Genomic DNA, 10,764 nt, shown 5'->3' with positions numbered 1-10,764 from the left:
TCGGAGGCTGAGGGGTGACCTTGTAGAGGTTTACAAAATGATGAGGGGCATGGATAGGATAAATAGGCAAAGTCTTTTCCCTGGGGTCAGGGAGTCCAGAACTAGAAGGCACAGGCTTAGGGTGAGAGGGGAAAGATATAAAAGAGACCTAAAGGTCAACTTTTTCACTCAGAGGGTGGTGTGTGTACGGAATGAGCTGCCAGAGGATGTGGTGGAGGCTGGTACAATTGCAACATTTAAGAGGCATTTGGATGGGTATATGAATAGGAAGGGTTTGGAGGGATATGGGCTGGGTGCTGCTAATTGGGACTAGATTGGGTTGGGATATCTGGTCGGCATGGATGGGTTGGACTGAAGGGACTGTTTCCATGCTGTACATCTCTATGACTATTTCCATCTTTGATAGTACAATGGAGGGAAGGTCATTGATGAAACAGCTGAAGATGACTGGACCTAGGACACTATCTTGAGGAACGCCTGCAGAGAATTCCTAGGACTGAATGATTTGCCTCCAATAACTATTTTCCTTTTTGCTAGACGGGACTCCAACCAGAAGAGTTTTCCTCCCAATTCTCATTAACTCTTCTTTAGTATCCAGTGTCTTCAGTCATTTCTTTATGTCATACGGAACAAATTACATTGGATGAAGACTAGTGTAATCCATGGACGCCTGGAAGAGGCAGAGATGGAGCAACCACTCAGCACTTCTGCTGAAGACAGATGCAAATACGTCAGTCTTGTCTTTTGCATTACTGTGCTGGGCTGCCCTGTTAAGGAGGATGAGGACATTTGTGGAGCCTCATCTCTTGTCAGTTGTTTAATTATCCACCAACATACATGATTAGATATGACAGGACTTTAGAGCAGAGATCTGATCCATTTGGTTCTACATCACTAAGCTTACTTTTAGCTTTTTTAAAAAGAATTTTGTCCTACACTAACAAATGAATCCCCACCCCAAAACAATCACTGTCAAAACTACAATTTATTGCACAAAAAGATGCTTCATTTTTGACACAGACATTTTCAGAGTCAGTACTGTTGAAGATTGCCCACAATTTTAGAAAATGAGTAACCAAGAATATTTATACAACCATACTTAGTGAAGAAAGCGAAGATGGTTTGGAGGGATATTCCTGAAGAAGGGCCTGTGCCCGAAACGTCGAATCTCCTGTTCCCTGGATGCTGCCTGACCTGCTGTGCTGTTCCAGCAATAAAGTTTCAACTTTGATCTCCAGCATCTGCAGACCTCACTTTCTCCTTGGAGGGATATGGACCGGGTGCTGGCATGTGGGACTAGATTGGGTTGGGATATCTGGTCGGCATGGACGGGTTGGACTGAAGGGTCTGTTTCCATGCTGTACATCTCTGACTCTATGACACATACCCTGCTTGAAGCACAAGCAGTTCATTAGTTTGTTTCAACACTAAGATTGCATTTCATTCTGTAGATTGTGGCTGTTGTAAAAGAAAAAGCTTAACTCTGGACAATATTATTGTGTAATAAAATATCATACTGTTTTTTCACCTGTTTTTAAGCCACATATATAGTTTATTAACTAGAAATAAAATGAAAAGGTAACAAAAACCTAGGAGTAGCTATATATAGCAAGTCCGAAGAATTAAGTATTCAACTCCTAGAAGAAAAATACAGCAATGGATAAAAATCACTATACACCAGATCTTAAAACCAGCTGTTAAGTTACTATCCATATTTAAAACTAAGCTAAGAGATTGAGATATTTGATTAAGAGCCAAGATCTCCATATCAGACCCACCATCAGTTTTAAATAGCCTATTTGGCCACATCTTCCAAATTCCCTTCTCTGTTGACTGTTTCATCACCCTTAGTTTCTAACACCATATTGTGAATGCGGAACATTTCACACCTGGAAGGTATGCTAACCACATGGTAGCTTAATCAATACTCAAAAGCTTATCAATCTTTCACATGCAGTTAAATCAGAATACATACTTTAAAGTTTAGGAAGCTGCTCTCTGAAAAGTAGGTTGTGGTACAATGCAAGCACACCTATCAACCAGTTAAAAATCACACCACACCAGGTTATAGTCCAACAGGTTTAATTGGAAGCACACTAGCTTTCGGAGCGACACTCCTTCATCAGGTGATTGTGTGATAATCACCTGATGAAGGAGCGTCGCTCCGAAAGCTAGTGTGCTTCCAATTAAACCTGTTGGACTATAACCTGGTGTGGTGTGATTTTTAACTTTGTACTCTGAGGGTTGGTATGGACTGGAGTCAAGTTATGCCTAATGTGGTGTTATGGCTATGACAAATTATGTAAAACAAATCTAAACCAAGAGTTGTTCATTTCAATCATTAGGTATTTGACTACTTCACACACACACAGTGACATGGTGTGGAGATGGGAAATATTGTCTTATTTGGGTTTTTTGATTCAGTAAATAAGATTTTTGGCAGTAATTTTTCAATACAAGTAAGTCATCATGCAGATGTCAATGAGATACATGGGAGTGGAGGAAAAGGAAAAAAAAGAGTCCTTAGACATCACCTGGGGATGATTACAAAGTGGCACTGACCAAGGTTTGGACCAGGTCTCCTTCCCATCTCCCTTCATCAGGGTCACAGGGTGCAAAATCTAAGAGGAGGAAAGAAAACATATTTAAGGAGAGAAAAACAGTCCATGATTTCAGCAATTCCTTGATGTACAGCACATCTGCAATATTCAAGCAATTTCTCAAAAAGTATTCTCTTTCCCACCCTCAATAAATACTTCACCCATCTGTCCGTAACTTGCATAATTATTTCAATTAAATTGATGTAAGTGGGCAGGAAATTTTTGGGTTAGTGATGTCAGTGATCTATTTTCAGAAGGTCTACCATATAGTTAAAAATCACTATCATCAGGTACCAAGAAGTGACTTTCAACAATAACATTCAGGACACAGAACAGGGTCAGTCTCAATCCGAAGTCTGTAGGTGTCTTGTAGAATAATTATTTAAGTGCTTTAACGTAGACAATAGACAATAGGTGCAGGAGTAGGCCATTCTGCCCTTTGAGCCTGCACCACCATTCATTATGATCATGGCTGATCATCCACAATCAGTATCCTGTTCCTGCCTTATCCCCATAACCCTTGATTCCACTATCCTTAAGAACTCTATCCAACTCTTTCTTAAAAGTATCCAGAGACTTGGGTTCCACAGCCTTCTGGGCAGAGCATTCCATACACCCACCACTCTGTGGGTGAAGTAGTTTCTCCTCAATTTTGTTCTAAGTGGCCTACCCCTTATCTTTAAACCATGTCCTCTGGTTCAGGACTCACCCATCAACGGAAACATGCTTCCTGCCTCCAGAGTGTCCAATCCTTTAATAATCTTATACGTCTCAATCAGATCCCTTCTCAGCCTTCTAAACTCAAGCGTATACAAGCCCAGTCTCTCCAATCTTTCAGTGTAAGATAGTCCCGCCATTCCCGGAATTGACCTCGTGAACCTACGCTGCACTCCCTCAATAGCTAGAATGCCCTTTCTCAAATTTGGAGACCAAAACTGCGCACAATATTCCAGGTGCGGTCTCACCAGGGCCCTGTACAGCTGCAGAAGGACCTCTTTGCTTCTATATTCAATTCCTCTCGTTATGAAGCCAGCACGTCATTATCTTTCTTCACTGCCTGCTGTATCTGCATGCTTGCTTTCATTGACTGATGTACAAGAACACCCAGATCTCGTTGTACTGCCCCTTTACCTAATTTGACTCCATTTAGGTAGTAATCTGCCTTCCTGTTCTTGCCACCAAAGTGGATAACCACACATTTATCCACATTAAACTGCATCTGCCATGCATCCGTCCACTCACCTAGCCTGTCCAGGTCACCCTGTATTCTCCTAACATCCTCCTCACATTTCACCCTGCCACCCAGCTTTGTGTCATCAGCAAACTTGCTAATATTACTTTTAATACCTTCATCTATATCATTAATGTACATTGTTAAAAAGCAGCATGTAGAAGAAGCATCTTCGAATGTTTTAAAAGAAGGATTGCTGTTTAATTTTTGGTCTGAGATTGAAAAGCAAGATGGGTCAGAATCATTTACTGAAAACACAAACATAATTGTTCAATAGTAGGAGACTGAACAAAAAAACGTATGGTCAAAGACTATTTCAAAATGATTCTGGCTCCAAAAAAAGGCATTTTAATTAAGATGCCCTGTTGACAATAGAAATGATACAGCTAAAAGGATCTTGAAATTTTCATCCCCTGCTTTAGTTGCTAATAAACAAAGGATTCCAGAAATTTCTTGTTCCAAGTTAGTAGTTTGCACATGTACAGCAAGTGAAGGAAATTCGTGCTTGCTGAAGTAAAATTTGTGTGCCATTTTAGAAGGCAGGAAGGAAACCAGTACGCATTAAAAGTAAACAGCGATTTTGAAAATGCAATGCTCAGATGTGGAAAGGCTAAAGTTCGCTTAACCTTTGTTCTCCTGAGGACAAAATTGTCTTTTTTCTTTTTAAGTCATTACAGTCTATGTGGTGTTCTACTGATACAACTGAAGGAATTGCAAAGTCACTTTGAACAACCAATTAAGAGTTAACCAGTTGATGTATTACTGAAATAAAAACAGAAATTGCAGGTAAAGTTCAGCAGTTTTAGCAGCATCTGTGAACAGAAATCAGAGTTAACGTTTCTTTCGAAAGAAAGATGACTGAATCTGAATCAGTAACTCTGTTTTCTCTCTACAGATACTGCCAAACCTGCTGAGCCTTTTCAGCAAATTCTGTTTCCGATTTCCAGCATCCACAGTTCTTTCAGTTTTTAACGATGTAATGCAAAAGTTAACTTTTTTTTAAAATGCAAAAATATACTTTCTTCATTAAAAAATCTTTTCGTAGTTATGTAGGTACTAAAAAAGTTCTACAGTCTTTGTATAAGAACAACAAACAGGCATTTGAATTTGGCATTTCCTGCAGTTGCAAAAAGCAACTATTACTGAAATTAATTATTATAGACCAAACCAGGACAGGTCTCTTTTCCTAGACAGCATTAATAAAATTAATATTTTTTTAAAAATATCAATCTGACAGCTTCATGGTCATTGTTTACTGATACCAGATTTTTTTCTAGATCTTTTAGAAAAAAAGGAAATTCAAACCGCCAAGGTACGATTTGAATGATCAATCTCTAGCTTAGAAGGTCAGACCTTGTATTTCTCATCCAGTATTATAACTCTCACAAGACTGAACCCATGTTTTCTAAGTTCAGAGCTTCTGAAGATTGGAAGGTGTGTAACACAACCCAAATATCCTAGCGTTTGGAAGAATGGAAGTTAATTGTTTAAAAAAACAGATAAAATTCTTTATAGGCTTACTAGGCTACAGAGTCAAGAGTTCGGGATCACAGTTTCAGAAATAAGTGCTAGTTACTTAAGACTGCACCGAGGGGGAAAAAAAACTGTTCACTCAAGGTTGTGAAAAGCTTTGGAATTAGAAAATGGAACAGTACAGCATAGTAACAGGCCCTTCAACCCACCATGTCTGTACCAAGCAAAATGCCATTCTAAATTAACCCCATCTGCCAGCATATGGTCCATATCCCTCTATAGCTTGCTTGTTCATGTGTCTGTCTAAATACCTCAAACTTTGCTAACGTTTCCACTTTTACCACCTCCTCTAGCAGCACATTCTAGGCACCTAATATCCTCTCTGTAAAAAAACAAAATCAAACTTTCCGTCTCTCGCTTTAAAACCTACACTCTCCTCCCCCCCTAGTTTTTGATATTTCCACTCTGCGGAAAAAGACTGACTGTGCACACTATCCATGCCTCAATTTTATATACTCCTCTCAGGTTGCCCACCAGCCTCTGGCACTTTAATGAAAACTTTCTCTCATATGGAAGTTCAGTCAAGTACAAACAAGTCGGAAATGATCAATTCCCTCAACATCCAAAAATCTTAGGATTTGGTGCACGAGAAGTGCTTCAGAGACAAATGATCAGCCAGGATTTTGCTGAATGGCAAAACAAACTTCAATGACAGACTGGTCCATTCACACTATCTCTTATGTGGTAACAGCTGCAACAGCAGAGAAATTACAAAGCAGATGCAATTTACAAATTACAATTAATCACAAAAATATATATTATACATATAGGAGTGCCATTAAAATTCCTTGGTACTCAAACTACACTTGGGCAAATAACTTCACATAATTATTACAGTGCAGGAGGCAGTCACTCAGTTTACCAACTTTGCATCAGCTCGAGACTGTCACTTAGTTCCACTCTCCTACTTCCACTACCGCCATGCACCCACCCACCTCCCCACCCATTATCCTCTACAGGGTTATTTGAAAAATAATTCTCTTTTGAATGCCCAGTTGAAACTGCTTCAGTCACAATAATATAATGCATTCCAGGCCTTGACCACTCATATTGGTTTTGGTTTTTTAGTCTATTGCTTTAAAATTTGCACCCTCTCTCTAATACTTGATCCATTTGCGAGTGGGAACAGTTTCTCCCATTTACTCTATATTCACCCCTCATGATATTGAATATTCCAAACTATCTTCTCTCAAGATTCTCTTCTCATTTCATAACTGAAATTACTCATTCCTGGTGCCATTCTCATACATCCTTTCTGTACTTGGGCCATTGCCTTTACATCCTTCCTAAAGTGTGGTGCTCAGAAATGGATTCGACATTCCAGCCAAGAATAAACGAGTGTCTTCTTTAAGTTCACAACATTCTCCTTGCTCTTGTAATCTCTACCCCTTTTTATAAAACCTAAAATACAAAACGTTTTACTAACAGTGCTCTCAAGCAGCCCAGCCAAATTCAATGATCTATGACTGCTTACAATCCAGTTGACAGATGTGAAGGAAATCAGGATTGCTCCAAAACCTCAGCATTTAGGAAATAAAATAAAGGACCAAGTATAATCCGAGGCATACAACTTGTTAAGCTTTTTTCCTGCCAAATAGCATTTTGCCTAAGCACAATCTTCAGTTTATCCAATTGAATTTCTGAATTGCCAAACTGCCTGTAACTTTAGTGGAAATACCTGCCTGAGATGAGATTCAAATTATTGTTTCTCAGTTCTGGATTGGAATTTCATGTATATTTAAACATTGACTATTGCATCAGTAATCACAAGCCCTTCCTGAAGAAGGGCCTGTGCCCGAAACGTCGAATCTCCTGTTCCCTGGATGCTGCCTGACCTGCTGTGCTGTTCCAGCAATAAAGTTTCAACTTTGATCTCCAGCATCTGCAGACCTCACTTTCTCCTCAGTAATCTAAAAATTGTTCAAATTTTAAACAAGGTGTTTTATGCTGTATGCAGGTTGTATGCTAGAGACTAACTACTAATGTTGGAAAACAGTATGTTAGCTGGAATGTTGAGTAGTGTCATTGGTCTGCATGACTTTCTAAAGGGCAAATGGACATGCCCTCTAGCTTTTGGCAATCTATTATTTAGCAAACATCCACCCCCTCCCAACCCTAAAATAGGTATATTTGTATAAAAAAGCAGACCAGAATCTTGATTTTAAGAATATTGGTGAACCCAATGAATGTATTCATGAACCTGATGGACAATACTTAGACTCAAAATAATTAAGAATTTTGAACACCATGTGAAGGATGTATCATCAAATAAATACACTATTACATACAATAGTCATAGAAGTCATGAAATAATTAGGCTACATTACAGAAGCACAAATCCATATATTGAAAAGGTAAACAAATTTTTGTCTGAATTTAGGAAATGCTTCCTTGTTATAGTGTACATATGAATGGTAAAATGCAATACAAAAATGTTCTTAAGGGAAGAAATTATACACAGATCAGCAAGGCAGAAATTGATAAATTCTTGATGTCACAAGGAATTAAGGGCTACGGGGAGAATGCGGGTAAGTGGAGTTGAAATGCCCATCAGCCATGATTGAATGGCGGAGTGGACTTGATGGGCCGAATGGCCTTACTTCCGCTCCTATGTCTTATAGTCTTATATAGTTGTATAATTTGTGTGTGGTGAGAGACAGTGCACACTGCAAGCATTATTTCTGGAATTTATGAGACATAGAGCCATAGAGGGGTACAGCACAGAAACAGACCCTTCGGTCCAACTCACCCATGCCTAAATATCCTAAATTAATCCAGGTCCATTTGCCAGCACTTGTCCCATATTCCTCTAAATGTTTCCTATTCACATACACATCCAGATGCCCTTTAAAATGTTGCGACTGTCCCAGCCTCGACCATTTCCTGTGGCAGTTCATTCCATACATGCACCACCCTCTGTATGAGCAAGTTACTCCTTAGGTCCCTTTTAAATCTTTCCCATCTCACCCTAGTATGCCCTCTAGTCCTGAACTCCCCCTTCCCAGGGAAAAGATCTTGTCTCTTTATCCTATCCAGACCCCTCATGATTTTATATACCTTCATAAAGGTCACCATAAGCCTCCAATGATTCAGGTAAAATCAGCCCCAGCCTGTTCAAACCCTTCAATACTGGCAACTGTGCTGTACACCTCTATGACTCTATGTACCATAAATTCCAGAAATAATGCTTGCAGTGTGCACTGTAATGCATCTGTCATCATAAATTGTACAATTATATGTAGCTGTTCTGTGCATATTTTCTTTCCTTTAGAAGATTTTTGTATTGCATTTTACCATTCATATGTACACTATAACGAGGAAGTATTTCTTAAACTCAGACAAAAATCTGTTAACCTTTTCAATATATGGATTTGTGCTTCTGTAATGTAACCTAACTACTTCATGACTTTTATGAATATCTGTTGTATGTAATAGTGTATTTATTTGATGATACATCCTTCACATGGAGTTCAAAATTCTTAAGTATTCTTAATTGTAAATCTTTTCTGAACCCTTTCAAGTTTCACAACATCATTCCTATAGGAGGGAGACCAGAATTGCATATAATATTCCAAAACTGGCCTAACCAATGTCCTATACAGCTACAGCATGACCTCTCGACTCCTATACTCAATGCTCTGACCAATAAAAGGAAAGCATGTGGAAATTTATATTCAGAATTAACCAAGTTTACAGGATATGGAATTAATAAGCAATTTTATTCCTTGACAATTACAAACTTAGTATGAATGTTTAAACCTCAATGCAGGACACCACCAAGATTAGAGAGACTGAAAGAGCTGAAGGAAATACTGAAGTTGTGATTTGTTGTTAATGAGGTGGTTGGGTATTAAACAAATGATGGTTGCAGAGGGAGGGAAGTGTACAATTTTAAAATTCCAGGAAATAAAGGAGATTCCAGGAAATAGAGTCTCAATTTCAATACAGAAAGGATGTCAAACTTTTAAAAAAGCAGCATACTTGTTTGGAGCTTAGAAGGAATAATGCAAATGTTAAAGTGCAGAAAGTTCATATTGTTGACTACAATTATGTCATAAAACAAAAGATAAGATGGATTGCATGCAAGTTATTAAAGAAAAACTCATCAGGTGATGAACATTTTCTTTCATCTAGTGCAAGAATAAGGAGACAGCTTGTGTGGTGCAGTGATAATGACCCTACCTCTGAGCCAGGAAGCCTATGTTCAAATCCCACTTGCTCCAAGGATATATAATTAAATCCCTGATCAGGATGATTAACAAATGATTTTGCATAAGTGAAAAAGGGCCCAGGAAAAGAGAGTTATGTTTTAAAACAATTCTTTGCAGGTATCCCAAACATTGATAAACCTTAAAAATTTGAAAGTAAAGAGGTGCAAAATGGCTTTTATTGTGTATTGTGTTTAAGTGTACTCTACACTTAAGCTACATATCTAATATTAGCTGTAAGAACTAATATTACCAAATTCTGAAAGTTAGTTTGTGACTTTGAACCAAAAGAAATGGTGCTACAGAACAATCCAGTCCTGTAACAATCCAGTGGATTTGAGTTACAGCAGCACAATCACAATCACATTACTGGAAATCCAAAAGATGATGGAGTCATTTACAGCACAAGTCATTGCCAGCTCCCAAGGAGCAATCCAATCAGTCCCATTCCCCCACTTGATCCCAGTACTCCAGAAAGCTAATTTCCTTCAAGTACCTATCCAATTTCCTTTGGAAATCATTGACTACTTCCACATACATCATGCCCATTTGCAGAATGCTCCAGGTCATCATCACTTATCTAAACAAAAAGATTTTCCTCAATTCTCCGAATCTCTTGCCCAATTTGTAAGCTGACAATAAATAAAGTATGTTTTTCTTTAAATAAGCACATCACATGCTGTCAGCACTCAAGTGGCCTAGCTACATGCCAGCCAATACACTGGCACTGTAGTGGGAATAAGGGGTTATTTCTCAGGTTGACTACCTATGAACCAGTGGGGTTATAGACAATAGATAATAGACAATAGGTGCAGGAGTAGGCCATTCAGCCCTTCGAGCCTGGACCGCCATTCAATATGATCATGGCTGATCATTCCTAATCAGTATCCTCTTCCTGCCTTATCTCCATAACCCTTGATTCCACTATCTTTGAGAGCTCTATCCAACTCCTTCTTAAATGAATCCAGAGAGTGGGCCTCCACTGCCCTCTGGGGCAGAGCATTCCACACAGCCACCACTCTCTGGGTGAAGAAGTTTCTCCTCATCTCTGTCCTAAATGGTCTACCCCGTATTTTTAAGCTGTGTCCTCAGGTTCGGTACTCACCCATCAGCGGAAACATGTTTCCTGCCTCCAGAGTATCCAATCCTTTAATAATCTTATATGTCTCAATCAGATCCCATCTCAGTCTTC

General features: G+C 38.9%; 1 protein-coding gene across 5 annotated transcripts in view; it reads right to left on the bottom strand.

Moving 5' to 3' along the window:
• The window catches only part of rc3h2 (ring finger and CCCH-type domains 2), a 125,702-nt gene that overhangs the window by 82,468 nt on the left and 32,470 nt on the right, over nt 1–10,764 (bottom strand). For 4 of the 5 annotated variants that reach the window (XM_043720115.1, XM_043720120.1, XM_043720116.1 and 1 more), the window contains exon 2: nt 2,535–2,621. The gene's annotated coding sequence lies outside the window, so the exon portion shown is untranslated. The remainder of the gene's footprint in view (nt 1–2,534; nt 2,622–10,764) is intronic. The other variant, XM_043720119.1, reaches the window with a different exon arrangement.

Source organism: Chiloscyllium plagiosum, chromosome 30, assembly GCF_004010195.1.
Source record: "Chiloscyllium plagiosum isolate BGI_BamShark_2017 chromosome 30, ASM401019v2, whole genome shotgun sequence".
Classification (NCBI taxonomy): Eukaryota; Metazoa; Chordata; class Chondrichthyes; order Orectolobiformes; family Hemiscylliidae; genus Chiloscyllium; species Chiloscyllium plagiosum.
The sequence above is the reverse complement of the archived record's forward strand: the minus strand, read 5'-3'. Positions and strand labels throughout refer to the sequence as shown.